At 42.5% G+C, this 16,717-nt stretch overlaps 1 protein-coding gene across 2 annotated transcripts in view; it reads right to left on the reverse strand.

The window, feature by feature from the left end:
- AMIGO2 (adhesion molecule with Ig like domain 2) overlaps positions 1-15,690 on the reverse strand; it is a 29,649-nt gene extending 13,959 nt beyond the window's left edge. For both annotated transcript variants that reach the window (XR_013394341.1, XM_028747125.2), the window contains exon 1: positions 15,237-15,690. The gene's annotated coding sequence lies outside the window, so the exon portion shown is untranslated. The remainder of the gene's footprint in view (positions 1-15,236) is intronic.
- Between the last annotated feature and the right edge of the window lie 1,027 nt (positions 15,691-16,717).

Raw genomic sequence — 16,717 nt, forward strand, 5'->3', positions numbered from 1 at the left:
TTGTAACGCTGTTGACTTTTGTTAAAAAAGGCACCCAAAATGATTATTCTGACTGTAAATTCTATGACAGAGGCCTGCTTTGTCCTACACTTGAGAGCCAGTGTGGTGTAGTGCTTAAGAGCGGTAGTCTCGTAATCTGGGGAACCGGGTTCGCGTCTCCGCTCCTCCACATGCAGCTGCTGGGTGACCTTGGGCCAGTCACACTTCTTTGAAGTCTCTCAGCCCCACTCACCTCACAGAGTGTTTGTTGTGGGGGAGGAAGGGGAAGGAGAATGTTGGCCGCTTTGAGACTCCTTAAAAGGAGTGAAAGGCGGGATATCAAATCCAAACTCTTCTTCTTCTTCTACTCCTATGTTAGGATATTAGTGTATTAACATGCCACTCTGAAATACTAATGGAGAGTACATAATACCTTTTGAGGTTGCCAGTAATCCAACTATGAAGCAGGACTTTCAGAACTTGGCATAACACTTCTGTAATTCCGCACCAAGTTAAGTTAAATTCGGCATCACAGAAACTCAACTTATGAACATACGGTAAACATCTCAAACACCTGTTTAAGATCGTAGGCAAAAGATGGGTCTTCTAACATTCCAACACAGACTAGACAAGGAGTAGCCAATGAGGTGCCCTCTTGATGTTGATGAACTACATCTCCCAGCAGCCCCAGTCAACATGGCCAACAGGAGTTGTAGCCCAATGTGGGGCACCATATTGGCTGCCTCTGCACTTAACTTAGGGAAAAAATGAATCCAAATTAGGGCAATGCAGATGCAGGCTCCATTAGTTCTCAGTAAAAACCACCAACATATCAAAGACTTAACAAATTCATTCTGGCATGAAGTATCGCAGACATGGGTGTGGGGTTTGAGGAATGGAAACAGTGATGAGAATGGAATGCAAAGAATACAGAATGTGTTAATTACATTCAAGCTTAAAGGTGGAAAGATGGGCACTGAGGGTGGACATTAAGAGGAATGGGGACAGGAAGGACTGGAACACTCAATCCTTTCTTTTCTCCAGCTCATCAAATCTGATAGTCATTTGGGGATTGGGGGGGGGGGGGGATAGAGAGCATTAATGGAGAAGAGGAGTAAGGTTCTGTGCTGAGCCATTATCCCCAGAACAAGCGGAGACCCACCTTCATTTTCCTCCAGTTTATGCAGTTCAAGAGGAACTGAGCTCTTGGAAATTCAGGACTTTGGTTCAAATGGAGCTTTCATGAAATTTTGATTACCAATCAAGCCGGAACAATTCAGTGTGATAGGCTAACTTTGAGCTGCTTCTATGTTTCTGGCTACAACCAAAATAGAAAATTTCCTAGACAACCATTCTGCATGAATCTTAGGTAGGAAGAATTTTTAGATGGGTAGTTAAATTAACCATGCCCTAATCATTTGGATTGTTTATTAGGCACAAATTGACTCCTGTCAACAGGCATGGTACTGGTTGCATTAAGAAACATGAAGTGACAGACATTATGTTTTGAGTGCTACTTTGCTCTGTGTTAGTTTTGCCCAAGTATTCACATTTTTAAGTGCTTAATAAGCAACCTGCATGCCACATCACACTTTCCAAATGATCTGCTGATCCTTTCTTTTCTTTTCCCAACAGTGGCAGTATACAAGCAACCAACACCAGCCAATGAGTTACCTAGTAATAACAAGGATGTGCATGCCACCAAGACATGCTAACAAACACGGTGGTACATTATTATAAACAAAATCAGCAGCCCAAATGAGGTACTGAGAGTCACAAAGAACACGAAGACTTACAGCAGAAAATTAGGGGCAAGCTCACCCTGCCCACCTATTTAATTGGATGGAGGAAATAGGCTATCCTCTTATCATGAGTTGCCAGATCTAGAAACTGAAGGTGTCAGGTCTGTTTTCTACTGGTCTATGGGGTGACTCACCTAGGACTGCAGGTTATAAGTTCCTATACACTGTGATTTGCTCCCAGGCTCCAGTGTGAATCACCCAGCCAAGCAGCCCATTTGCTTCATTTGATCTAGTATGGCATAGAAGCCTCTAAGACAGACTCAGAGGTATTATATGCTGCTTGCTTGCAGGATTTTTCCTTATGCCACAATTCCAGAGACTTGTGTCTCTTAATTTGCAGTCTGTGCCTCTTGCGGTAGCCAACGGTTGCCTCCTCCCAGTTTTCTCTGATGTCCCAATGCAGAAAATGCTGGTGGGGTATTTGTGTGAAAGGTATAATAAGGACAGGTTGGGGAAAGAATTCTTGCAAATGTCCCTCTTTCCATCAGAGACGAGGAGAATTTAAGCAGATGTTCACCCCTTTATAACCCTTCTCTCCAGTTTCTAGAACCACATATCAAAAGACAATAGTGTCCTATGAGTGCTACATTTAATGCTCAGGGTTATGAAGATTTGTTGACATTTAAAAATATTTGATCAGTTGCTTCAAAACTTTGGGATGACCACTGTCACTGATCTTGAAAACTCCTGTTCTCTAAGACCCTTCTCAAAAGTATGCTGCCAGTAGCAGTGAATCCAGGGGGCAACATGGGTTTGTGACTTTTTTATATTTGCTATATCATGTACTTGGCAAGAATGATTCTTTGCTTCTAAATTTTAAACCAAGGAGAAAATACTCTCCACTTTTGAAAAGAACAGACCTACCGTGTAACCTGATTATAGCATGGTACTGATTACTTATTCAGAAATTACTCTAATGTCCCATCAAATTGCTTCAGGATGGCAATATATCTCCAATCTAATTTTAATGTCACATTAGCACTAAAAAATAGGGTCAGCCAAGAGGCAACCATCAAGTCCAACAGCACCCAGTAAGTTTGCTAACCAACAGTTTTCTCATATATGATGTTGCCAGAACCTTTTAAGAAACCCCAAAAAACCTCTGAATTGGTTCTGAACATCATTAACATGAAATGGAAAATGAAAGATTACAAAATCTAATGTAAATATTCATCAGTTATGGGTTCCCCACCAATTCAGAATATAAAAGAGGAAATTCAAACACCATTCTTAGTACAGTGGTACCTTGGTTTAAGAACAGCTTAGTTTATGAACAACTTGGATTAAGAACACTGCAAACCCGGAAGTCGGTGTTTTGATTTGTGAACTTTGCCTTGGAAGCAGAACATGTTCCGTTTCCTGTTGAGTGTGTTCCATTTGTAAATTGAGTCTCCCGCTGCTATGGGAAAGCACGCCTTGGTTTAAAAACACTTTGGTTTAAGAACAGACTTCCGGAACGGATTAAGTTCGTAGATCAAGGTACCACTGTATCACTGATGAAAAAGGACGGGGATTCTAACCCAATGTTAAAGGTAAAGGTAAAGGTACCCCTGCCCGTACGGGCCAGTCTTGACAGACTCTAGGGTTATGCGCCCATCTCACTCAAGAGGCCGGGGGCCAGCACTGTCCGGAGACACTTCCGGGTCACATGGCCAGCGTGACATTGCTGCTCTGGCGAGCCAGAGCCGCACACGGAAACACTGTTTACCTTCCCGCTAGTAAGCGGTACCTATTTATCTACTTGCACCCGGGGGTGCTTTCGAACTGCTAGGTTGGCAGGCGCTGGGACCGAACGACGGGAGCGTACCCCGCCGCGGGGAATCGAACCGCCGGCCTTTTGATCGGCAAGCCCTAGGCGCTGAGGCTTTTACCCACAGCGCCACCCGCGTCCCTATAACCCAATGTTAGAAACCCATTAAAAGCAGAACAGCCTCCATTATTGGCTAGAATAATGAAGTTACTGCTTCATGAGCTTTTGCCTATTGACCCTTAAGATAAATACTGTTTATGACTATTTACCTATTTGTTTTTATTTGTTAGCAACTTTAAGGATTCTATATACTTAAAAAGTTGGATATTAGCTCTCTAAACACTGTGCTCCATTTCTGATGTTCAAATGGTGAGCACAATTGCAAACACATTCAAAACATTGCTGTGCACACACACGCAACAGAGAGATCAGCAGGGCTGTGTGAATGCCAAGTTTTGTAGCAGTACAAAAAAACTTTAGAAGAGAAATCCTAGAGGGAGGACCCTCACAACAATCCAATGAGTACTGAGTGTGCCCAGGAGTCATGAAATACTGATTAACTGTAGGGGGACAATAATATTTATTTTAAAAAATCAGAAAGGAGGTGGTGGTGGAAAAGAGTGGTTGAATTCCTGAAAAGAACACTCCATATCGCAACATCTTGATACAGCTCCCACTTTGTAAACAAAGAAAACTGAGATACCTACATGTGGGCTGTACCATATGACCAAATGCTTCTCCAGGCAAAAAAACAAGATCAAAAACCCCTACCTAGAAAATTAGACGCTGGTGAACAGGACTGTAATCTAGCATGCTCCCTGTCATACAAGCTTTTCTGTTTAGCGGGAGCAACATTCAATTATGTGAGCCCTCATCTAGAATCCAAAATGATGCAGCCCAGAGGAAAAGTGGACAGTACATTTTAAAATGAATCTTCCTGTGAGCCCACAGGGCCTGCTCCTTGCTTATTGGCCCATTTCTACCTGGTCTGAGAGGATGGGGGCTAGACTGACTCCAGCTGCAAAAGCTGCTGCTGCAAGTGCCAGAAATAATTCATTGAGAGCTCTGGAATACCTGCTCATCTGTCTTATTTTTACCTGGCCTGACTCCAGCTACAAAAGGCTGCTTATGCTGTTCTGGATGTCAAAAGCCGCTTTTGAGGATGCTTTACTGTGAGTCCTGCTCCCTGCTTGGCTGGCCTACAAAGGCTGCCCCTCAAAGTGTCATCGGATTGCAAGTCCCACAAGAACTGTTCACCTGGCCTATTGTGATCTGGCCTGAAAAGGCGAGACCTTGACTGACTCCAGCTACAAAGGCTGCTTCTGCTATAGAGAGCAGCAGGGTGGGCTATCACTTGTTGCTGATGTCAGGATTTAGTTTTGGAAATACATTGTTTTTGCTTTTAATCTGAAGTATTTTCTGTTACTGTATTTTTGTTGATGGACCTTGGGAATTATCAAAGGACTGTTTAATGTTTATTTATTAACAGATGATATGTTATCATTGGTTTATCAATTACCTTTTTTTTTTTTTGCTCTATAAGATTCACATTTTCCCTCCTAAAAAGTAAGGGGAAATGTGTGTGCATCTTATGGAGCGAATACAGGCTGCGCAGCTATCCCAGAAGCCAGAACAGCAAGAGGGATTGCTGCTTTCACTGCGCAGCGATCCCTCTTGCTGTTCTGGCTTCTGAGATTCAGAATATTTTTTTTTCTTGTTTTCCTCCTCCAAAAACTAGGTGCGTCTTGTGGTCTGGTGCGTCTTATAGAGCGAAAAATACGGTATATGGCTATTTTAACTTCATAACCTAGAAGTTTAAGTTACTTTGTTTTCATTGTCCTTGTTACTGCTTTTTTGTTTTGTTCTACTTGACTGTGTCTCAGGGAAAAATAAGAATGAGCTCAAATTGATAACATACATTTAAAGTACATGGTGTCCCCCCCCCCAAAAAAAAATCCTGGGAGCTGTAGTTTAAGGGTGTTTGTAATTGTAGCTCTGTGGGGGAGAATTACAGTTCCTGAGAGTCTTTGGGGGAAGCTAGGTGCTTTAAACACATGGTGTGGATGTGACATAATTTAATTCATGCATTGCTTTTGCATTACAAACAGCAACTTAGCATTTCTAGAGAACTAGTTTGATTTCTTTGCAATTGTAAACATATATTTGTTAAAATTTAGGGTCAAGTTCAAGGTGCAATCCTTTTGCATTCCTGACATTTAGGGTTAAAACTGTTCAACAGAGAGAGACAAAGAATTTTTGAGCTGTAGGTGGGATGGTGTTTGGGGGGGGGGTAATTACATATGGTGTTCACCCATTGGCCAATAAATGGAAATATAAGATATTGCTTGGGATATTTGAGGAATTCATTTGATAAGCATTTTAAAGTGAAACTAAGCTGACTGACACTTCATAAAGTAATATGTGGATCCTTCAGATTTCACTTCTAATCTTGCACTATAGTTCTTCGCGGGGGGAAAAATAGTACTACCAAAATGTGTATGAAAATTATCTCATATACGATGGCTGGAAAAATAATGCTTCTCTGAGTGAGATCTTACAAGAAGCCATACCTGTCACTGTAGACAGTACTAGGCTAAACAGCCACCGCCTAGTCCCATACATGGAAGCCTATGGTTTCCAGCAGTTTTCCTTAGGTGAAAGCAAAAATACACATAAAAAGCACAGTGAAAATTTAAAGCATAATTTGGGAATGAGGAAAAGATGAAATGTCACAGAGGAAGATACGAAATGTAATTATTGCAATAGGTTGACTAAAATATATTTTTGGACTGAATTATTTTCCAGATATTCACCTCTGCAGTCGCAATGACATTATTATTGGGAAGGGGGCAAAAAAACTCACCAGGATGTTTAGAATGCACTAATCCTTGTCAGAAGAATCATCATGCTATTTCTCGAACGCTGCATTAGTGAACGACTGAATCCTGGAACAGGGCTTTGTAGGGAAGTGATTAAGGATACTACTATGAATTTATGTCAAAGCCAGATAGAGGAGCAGATTCAAGTCTGTTCAACTAAAATGTCATGAAAGGCCAGGCAGATCTCTTTTACAAATTCCTTGACTGCAGTATGTTAACTCCACAAGGGCATGCTGCTGGTTTCATCCAACGGGGATGTTCAGGCACCAGAAAACCCTAGCTTAATATTCAGATGTAGGGATCATTACTGGTGATTACACGAAAAAGGACAAAAGGTCAGCATCTCATAATGCTATCTTGTCATCCCTTTCAACCACATGGCTAGCTCCAGCAAGCCAACAAACATTTTATAAACTTAGAATCCAAGAGGTATGAAATGCCAGGATCACTTCTGATCCTAAACCACTAAGGTTGAGGTTGATTGCACCAAATTTAATACAAATTATGTCATCAAACAAATAAAAATGGCCTGCACATATTTTAAACATCATATTTTACAACATATTTTAAACTGAGCCATATTTTAAACTGCAACATATTTTAAGCTGAGCCATATTTTAAACTGCAACATATTTTAAACTGAGCCAAATTTTAAACTGCAACATATTTTAAACTGAGTCCAAAGTATCTCAAATGCCTGCCATTCATCCCCATTAATAATAATAATAGTAAGATACACAGGAAGCTAAAACTCACTGTTTCTAATCTCTTCTGTTATAACAATTGGGCAAGTTTGCATAAAAGAAGAGAAACCAAAGCTATCTTCCACATTGCCTTAAATATTCGTAATCTACAAAGCACTGATACATTGCTTAATTCACTGGTTCAAATAGTTACAGATAGCATTCATAGTCAGGTACTGAGGGGGGGTAAAAGGCAGAGAGATGTGATGCTAACATAGGGAAATGATTTAGCATAGTTTACATGCCAACAGTGACTAGTTTTCAGTACACCAAGCACTCATGTTTGCAATAGGTGAAACACACAGCTTGTCCGCTCTCATTTACTGTGATACTTCCAAAGACTGCCTGAGTCATAGCTGTATTGAGTAAAGCAATAACATTTTGTGCCACCACCTTGAAGACCAACAAGATAAACACCCCAAGATATTTGAAAGGAAAGGAGCAGAAAAATAATGAAGAATGAAACTGTGGGTGAGTTGTTCCCGTGACTGAGAAACTGGTCTGTTGCCTACCCTAGATTCCCCCAAAGGAGAAGGTTTGAAGTTTGAGGATTCTTCTGCATTCAGGAATTGCATGTCAGGAATTGCATCCGGTTTGACAGCTGCAGGCATTCATGGATTGGGAAAGCCTTGCCACAGTAGTTCATGTGCTGCTTTAACTTGATTACTTCCAAGACTGCATTGCTGCAATGCGCTCCATGTGGGTCTTCCCTCATGCTTGATCCAGAAGCTACAGTTAGTGAAGAATGCTGCAGAACAATTGCTGACAGGAGTGAGGTCTTGTCAACATACAACACCTGTGCTCGGAGATTTGCATGGGTTGCTGATTTGCTACTGGGTCAACCTGGGACCAGTTTGTCTTGCTAAACTTTCAAGCAGCCCCTGGATTCTTAGGAATCAAGCTTTGGGTTGATTCTTACAAATCAAGCTCTGAAAAATAAGTTCTGGATTTCAAATGTGAAAAACACCTCTCTAGGGCACAGACTACTTCACTGGTTTATTATATAAGGTATTCTTTTAAGAAGCACAAAAAATACCTCCACTCTTTAACCAAGAGTACTGCTATAGTTTTACTCTAGTTCCTATGTTGCATTATCCTCTGAGTTATAAGAACAAGCCCAAAAACACAGACTGATCCTTCACAGCCAATCATAAACAACTCTGCTAATGAGTGTTGAGGAGAGAATCTCAGGAGAAAACCCCCTGTATGGTTTTATCTACATACAGAGACTGTGAAATGCAGGTTTTCTGTTTCAAAACACAAGGAGCTGAATGCTGCAGCTTCTGTGCTCTGTATAAGGTTTCTGTCTCTATTGGACACATAGAAAAATAGAGATTATCCTCCATTCATCCTTTTCAAGCTGTGTGGCCATTCCTATTCCAAAATCCTCTTCACAGATGGAAACAATACTTTAGGGAAGGGGCTTTCCAGTTTTGGGCACTATTTAAAGCCTGTTAGTACTGTAATGACATTTTCAGAGAAAAACTCATATTCTGGAGAAAGCCCAGAGTTCTTACATGGGTTCCATTTCCCCAGGTCTACTTTTCCTCCTTCAGACAATAATCTCAATATTGCTGGGTTGATTAGAAGATTTCTTTTGGGGGATTTATTCTGCAATCCTACTTTCTTGAGTCACAGCAGCTGCAACTAAATCCACAATGCTGACAAACCTCCAAATTGTGACGGCATTGAAATCCCATAATGTTAAAAGTCAGCCCGTGCACTGCACCCCAGCCTTCTCCAGTCTGGAGCTCTGCAGATGTTATGGGACTCCAGCACCCATCTGCCCCAACCTGCTTGGTCAATGCGGAGTTTATTTATTAAGGTGTTTTTTTTTATATCACCCATTCCCCACAACAGTCACAAACAACAAAATATGATATAGAATACAATTATTAAAGCCAAATTCAAATAAAATGCTTAGGGTTGTCTCTGATGTTAGACATACTCAGAGTAGACTCATTGAAATCAATTGACATTACTCACTTGGGTCCATTAATTCAAATGGATCTACTCTGAGTCAAAATAAGTTGGATACAACTCATTCATAACTATTATAATAGCAGCTTCATTTGCTTCACAGCAAATATGTTGTGGATGCAAGAAGCACTTCAGTGGGGAGACCACCACAATGGAGCCCCACCAAAATGACTCTTTCATGGGTTGCTACACTGCTCACATCATTCAGAGCAGGGAACACAAAGAGAACCTTACCTACTGATCATAACAAAGCAGGCACATAGATAGTTCAAAATATCTGGAGGATGCCAGACTGAGGAACACCAGCCTTCATCATTGCAATTATTCAGCTTAAAGAGGGAGAAGACAAGTAGGCAAGTTCCCAAATGGTTTTATGGCCACCCTATTCCTTCAATGCCCGAGTCTAGAAGCCCTGAGTCTAGATTCATGTATTGAAAAGGTTGTATGGTATGAATGTGGCTAGAGTAGTGTCCCTCCATCACCACTTCTGTGTGGTACTGCTGTACCAGTTACATTGCTCTATGTCATGTACTTTGGAAAATAACAGCCATGGACTTGCGGTTGGTTGCCCGATTAATGGCAGACTGGAGCTCTTTCGGCTGAAAGAGCCCTCGTGCTTTGAAGATTGGGGTGATTGCGAAAGTGTCGCGGAACCCCACTAAAAACCTCAGACTGAGCATTCTGAGGACCTGGTGTTCTGGCAGATACCCTTAGCGACTCCCATGCTCCCCGGTAAGCTCTAGTAAGAGCCCCAAGAGTGAGCGGGGTTGGAGACGTGGGTACTGTGAAATCGACTCGCTTTCTTCATTGTGCAAAGCTCCAAAGCCCAGCACAAAGCTCCAAAGTCTTGTAAAGGCAATGGTGCCTACCTGAGAGGTGTCAGAAATGAGTTCTGGTGAGTTCCGGCTGGAAAAAAGCCCTGGGTATGACTGGGGGGGGGGGGGAGGAGGCAACCCACACAGAGGTACAGTTGACTCGCAGGCCTCATTTGGGATCTATTCAACATGGGATGTGCAAAACATCTCTGAGGCCACACATCTTGAGACAAGGGAAATACGGATAGCAACGATTCATGAGAAACAGCTGTAACAGTTGCTGGCTGTTGGTTGGTTGGTTGTGTCCTGAAGAAACACCCTGCATGCTTCGAGCCAGCTGCCCAAGTCTGCCATCACTGGTAGTCCCCCTGGTGTCTACATATAGAGAGACACTTGTGGCTGAAGACAACATACAGTGGTGCCTCGCAAGACGAAATTAATTCGTTCCGTGAGTTTTTTCGTCTTGCGATTTTTCCGTCTTGCGAAGCACGGTTTCGGAAAAGTTTTGGAAAAGCTTCAAAAATCACCAAAGTCTTCAAAAACCTCAAAAAAGGCTACCACACTGCATGCTATGAGTTGCTCCTCGAAGTCAAGTCGCAACTGTATTAACGGTGTTAAGAAAAAGGGAACAAACTTGCAAGACGTTTCCGTCTTGCGAAGCAAGCCCATAGGGAAAATCGTCTTGCGAAGCAACTCAAAAAACCAAAAACCCTTTCGTCTTGCGAGTTTTCCATCTTGCGAGGCATTCGTCTTGCGAGGTACCACTGTAGTCGTTTAGAAAAGCAGCCGTTCAATAGCAGGAATCACACTGGAATTCTTTCTGTCACTTATGTTCTGCTTCAAATACCCAGGGCTCCCTCCACCCCCAAAAGAAAGAATACATCAGAAATGTAGGACAGGGCAGCTATGATAAAGCTATTCTATTTAACTTTCACTTGAAATTGTTGCTAAGCTATTTCTGCAGCTGAACTTTAAAAGAGAAGCATATGGTTAGCTCGTGGATGGGGAAGCTATGGCCCTCCGGATGTCAGTGAACTCTCACAGCCACCATAGCCACTGATCAGGGATGACTGATCAGCACTACAGCTTCTCCACCGCCAAGATAAATGAAGTTCAAAAGAGAGGTTTCCAACAGCTTAAGGCAAGCATAGCTGGTGCCACACCCTTCAGATGCACTACAACTCCCATGCTCCCTGTCCATTGGCTATGCTGGCTAGAGCTGATGGGACCATCTAGAGCAGCCTTTCTCAACCTGTGGGTCCCCAGATGTTGTGGAACTACAACTCCCATCACCCCTAGCTAGCAAGGCCAGAGCTCAGGGATGATGGGAGTTGTAGTCCAACAACATCTGGGGACCCACAGGTTGAGAACCGCTGATCTAGAGTCAAACATCTAGAAGGCACCGTGTTGACTACCCATAGCTGCCTTAGGCAGTCAGCAAGAAAAGTTTCATATAATTTTAAGATAATACTAAGGCAAAAACAGTGATGCATTTCTTACGAAAATATTCTCTGTGCCTTTGCAAGTTCTTGTAGAAAAATAAAACAGAAAGATTTCCATCTGATTCTTTAACAGCCAGGCATTCCAAATCAGGCTCCTGGTTTTGAACCGAGTCCAACTTTGTAGTAATGTTAATGGATATGAGTAATAATTACATATCTTCTTCTTTATAAGTCACTTTGAGAGAGCTGCTTTTGCTGAAAAGTGACCGATATGTTTATTAAATAAACACAAAAATAAAGGCAGATATGAATAAAAAGGGCATTTTAGACAGCTCAAGTATTTTGTGATAAAAAGCAGAAAGGCAAATGAATTAAACTACCAGAAGGTATTGATGGGTTGGAGACTTCCCTACCAATGGACATGATTTTACAAATCCGTGGGAAGTAAGAGAAAAGTTAAAGAAACTATGGATCCAATGCTTTTAACAAAAGGAAACCATCCTGCTCTTTTAATTATGTCTAATGTTGTTTTTTAAAAAGGAAAGAGAAGAATAATTACGCACCCTATACAGGCCTCACCAGAAATGCTATTTCCTCTTTGGGACATCTTCCAAAAAACAATGTAACCAATTTAGAATTTAACCAGATGCCATACGAGACCAAGATGACCAGAAATTTCAAAAAAAATGGAGTAAATTTTGGAAATATATTGGAACGGATATATAGGAGGAACTGGCAGCATTAGAAAAACTTTATCAGCTAATAACTATAAACTTTAATAAACTAATTATGCTACCTGGGATTTATTTGATACTTACCAAAAGGGTGAAGGGAAGTCAAAGGCTAAGTAGAGCCCAAGGTCTATATTATTTGTTGGTATGATTGTACATTTTTCTTTTTGTATAGCATGAAAATAGGATGAATAAGTCATGTTAAAATGTTTATTTTTGTATGTGTTTGTACTTTTTTCTTTTCTTTTTTTCTACAAATTTTGAATAAAAATTTACTTGCAAAAAAAAAAAAAAAGAAGAAGAAGAATTTAACCAGATGCCAGCAACAATGATAAGCAAATCTTTGGGATACATTATCAAGCTTGAGAATTACCCAGCCAAAGTTTGATATTAATTCATAGATTTCCACAGGAGTATTAAGCACTTGCTGAAATCTCTCTCCCTTAAACTGCTTAACTGGTTGGATTACGAGGTTTCTTGTTCTCTGTTCTCCCATCCTATGCCTACAGAATCTCTTAATCATGCTTTGCTAAGGAATACATTATTTGAAATTACACGCAATGTATTTGTTTATTGTGCATTATTTTGAACTTAGTATTTTGCTTGATTTGAAGTATTTAGCAAAAAGAATGGTTTGCTGTTCCTGAAGAGATTTTATATGCATATGTCTCCGTGCTGATCAGGACGAATATTAAGGTTCTAATGGAGCTTTGTATATTCAGTTATGATAATAATATAGGATATCAAGCATGGTTCAGCATGTTACGTTGGGGGGGGGGAATAACCTCCCTAGTTTTCAAATTGTGACAATCCACTGCATTTGATATAGTGACTGATTTGATCATCCCTGCCTGATGAAAAAATAAACCCAAGTGGCTGATAACCAGTCACATAGAAAAATTATGCTAAACCACAAGAATCTGAACTATGTTTTGATTCCCGCATAGGAATCTTAATATCTATTTAATGCAGTGTTTGTCAAGCAATTACAAGTTGATTAATCACATGGATTTTAATCAATTAATCAACCAACTGCATTTAAATACAGAGCCTTTATGAGGAAAGTTCCTTCTACTTGCTCCCCTGCATATAACAACTGGATAAAAGAAAAGCTACCACCCCTTGTTTGAAGGGAATATTGTCTTTCATATGCTATTTCCCATTATACTTGAACCAGGGTACAAAATGTTCCCTTCAGGATTCCAGTTGATCTAGGTCTAAGCAAAGATAGTGACATTGATTTCAACTGACTCAATTGCTTGTTGTTCTTATTGCTAGAAGAAAAGCCATAACGGTTTCATTCCAAGGCACAATATGTCTGATAGCTTTGGATAAAAATGGAAAGATAGTTATCTGATTATTCTCCCTTAACCTTGGCACAAGGAAGAAGAGGGTCCATCTGTACAACCTGCCCAGTCATTTGCTCTTCCATATCAGCTGAGGGACAAATTTTAATCTTTAAACTATAATTTTAATTTTTAAACTATAGGCTGCAGTTTGAGCATGCTTATGTGAAAGGATGGTCCATGGGCAATCATTGGGACCTACTTCTAAGGAAAGGTGTCTACTTGGGACTGTGGAGTTAACTGAAATCTACCAAGCAAATTCCAAAAAACCTTGCAACCATATTTTACTTTGAAGCAATTACTTTGTATCATCTCACAAATAAAAAGAAATGAAAGGTTGTATCCAAGGCATACTCAGAAGCAGACCTCAGGAGAAGACCTACTGAATTCAATGGATTTAACATTAGCCACTCCCTTGCTTTCTGTGTGTATGCTCAAATCAAAGAAAACAAAATTCAGATACCCTTTGATTGTACACAAGAGACTTTGCAGAAGTTTGCATCTATGTTATTGGCATCTCTCCTAATTGCTTTTATGTGAATGATAAGGGAGAGGGACAGATGTAAACACTCATAATTGCAACCCCACCAGTTTTATACAAACATGTATATCCCCCAGTTTTTCTGCTTATAATGGACTCCTGTTTACATAAATAAAAAGGGACTTTATATACAACAAAGGTTCATTTTTGGCACTTGTAATCATTACTTTCTTGCACATTTTGCCTGGGGCCTACAGTATCATTCCGTTACAACCTTCATACTGCTCATTGTTACCTAAACTTAATCGCACCTGTCCCAGCCACCATCTGACTCACCTCCTTCTTTACAGAGTCTGATTATTAAGCCACCTCCATGCAATTTCGACATCCCACCTTCTCCCAACATATTGCTGTAGGGAATGCATCTCTTCCCAATTACCGCTACCTAGCCAGGTTTGCAGCTCCCTACTGAGATTTGCCTCCACCTGCAATTCGTTTCCCTTTTCTGTTTTCTGTCTTGGCGCCTGAAAATGTGCTGCTCTTAAAGGCCCACGGAAATGCAGCCCAGCTTCCCACATCACTCTCCTTGGGGCAAGTAGGGACCTGCCGTTTGCCGCCGTATCAACTCCCCTTGAACTGGAATGCACCTCCGCTTCCTCTCCTCAGCATTTTGCCCTTTCCTTTTCAACCCCGCATCCTACTCTTTCTATCCCCCACCCTAACTTCATTTTTAGAAATCTGGTGCCAGAGGCTTTTCTTGTCGCCACAATTGAACATCAAAGTTTCAACAGCAAAGCTGTTGTGGCGCCTCGACGTTCTAACACATGGCCATTATTTTTTGGGACGTTGTCACGTCTGGGGGACGCTGAATAAATCTCAAAATAATCGACACCCCACCAAATATATCTCCAGAGTTTGCCGACGCGTCGCTTCTCTGTCGCTCCCCAGTCATTTCATTCCACTCCCCTCGGAATCTGATTCCATTCATAATTTCGCACGTTAGGAAGCCTACCCCAGCGCGACGGATCTCCCCGCGTAAGATTTACACCTCGATGCCCAACTCTTCGACGTCAATCCCTCTGGAACAAAGGGCGGATTGCTTCCGAGTAATCGAGTGAAGGATCGCGTGCATAATCCTTAGGGCACGTGTGTATTTAAAGGGTGAACGAGACTCCGAAAACTCCCTGCCCTCCCGGGTCAAAGCACCCTGCGCAGTGTTACGTCTGGACGAGGAAAGCGCAGCACGAAGGACCCTCCAAAGGAAAACCCTCACCTCGGCCAAGCTTACCTCTGATCCTGAAGGTGCGGGAGCCAGTGCTTCATGGCAAAGAGCTGCGGAGATCCGGCGTGGGACCAGGGGCCTGGGCTTTCGCGCTGCGCCTCCGCCCGCCGTGCATGCTCCTTTGCCGGTAGTGCGCTGGAAGTTTTCGAGATCGGCGGAAGGGAGCGAGCAGGCGGGAGGGCGAGCGGCGGCGGCGCCAGGCAAGCAAGCGAGCGCTCTAAGCGCGCACAAGGCATCCCCTGCGCACCCGCTCCGTCGCCTCCGCCCACCTCTCCGAAGCGGATTGGCTCCCCGGAGTCGGGAGCCTCGCGATTGGCCGAGTCAGCCGGGCTCGAACCAGTTCGGACGGCCCTGGCGACGGAGCGCGCTGGTGAAGCTGCCGGAGAGCTCGCAGCGGCAGGAGCGTTTCGATTCTCGCTCCCGGGTTGGCTTGCCAAGGGCCGAATCCTTAGCGGCAGCGCAATGCCAGGGGCGAACTCCAGGCGCAGAATGGTCCGCTGGAGATGGATGGGGCGGCGCCGTCGGTGGTGGAGAGTGTGGAGCCTTCCGCACGTGGAGAGGTCTCCCAAGGGAGGTTTGGGTTGGAAAAGACCCGGGAGGAAACTGAGCAGCGGGTGGGGAAATATTGCATGATGATGATGATGATAATTTATTACTTATACCCAGCCTATCTTGCCACGCCTGCCCAGCCACCCTGGGCGGCTCCCAAAAGAATATTTAAAACACGATAAAACATCAAAAATTAGAAACTTCCCTAAACAGGGCTGCCTTCAGATGTCTTCTAAAAGTCAGATAGTTGTTTATTTCCTTGACATCTGATGCATGAGAAGCAGCCAGCTAGCCAGACCGTCAAATAATAAGAACAGAACAATTTCTCTTCCTTTGCCCTCGCCAGCAGATGAAAGAGGGATGTATTTAAAGGGTGACCAACGACCTTCTCTGAGCTTTGCTTCTCTTGGGGGAGCAGGAGTTGACTCCTATAACACCTTCCCTTTGCCCCCCCTAAAATATTTCAGAGTGCCATCCCCCCAAAAGTTGATGGGCATTGCCATTCAAACGGTGTGTGTTCACCATGTCTTGCGATCCATTATGCCTATGAATGGTCTGCGACTGCAATAAACATTCATTCATACAATTCTATGAACACCAAGAGGACGATTATCAGTGATGGATTTAGGGCAGTGCAGAGGGTTCCCCATCATAAGGCACCAAACCGAGAAGGTGCTTTTGTAATAATGTGAAGTTTCAGGGAGCCTATTGAAAAGATCCATTAAAAGGCAGCTACGCCAAAAGGAATGATTGTGAAAATATTACCAAAGTCTGCTCCTGATCTTATCCTTGCCCATGTTCTTGGCTGGAAGGGGTTTGGGTGGTGTGTTGGTGCCTTTCTTCCAGCCTTCATTTGCAGAGAGGAGCACCACTGTTGGTGAGGGTTCTGCTATGGAGGAAGCTCCCACTGTGTACGTATGGATGGAAAGCTAAAAGCA

This window comes from Podarcis muralis, chromosome 10 (genome assembly GCF_964188315.1).
Source record: "Podarcis muralis chromosome 10, rPodMur119.hap1.1, whole genome shotgun sequence".
Lineage (NCBI taxonomy): Eukaryota > Metazoa > Chordata > Lepidosauria > Squamata > Lacertidae > Podarcis > Podarcis muralis.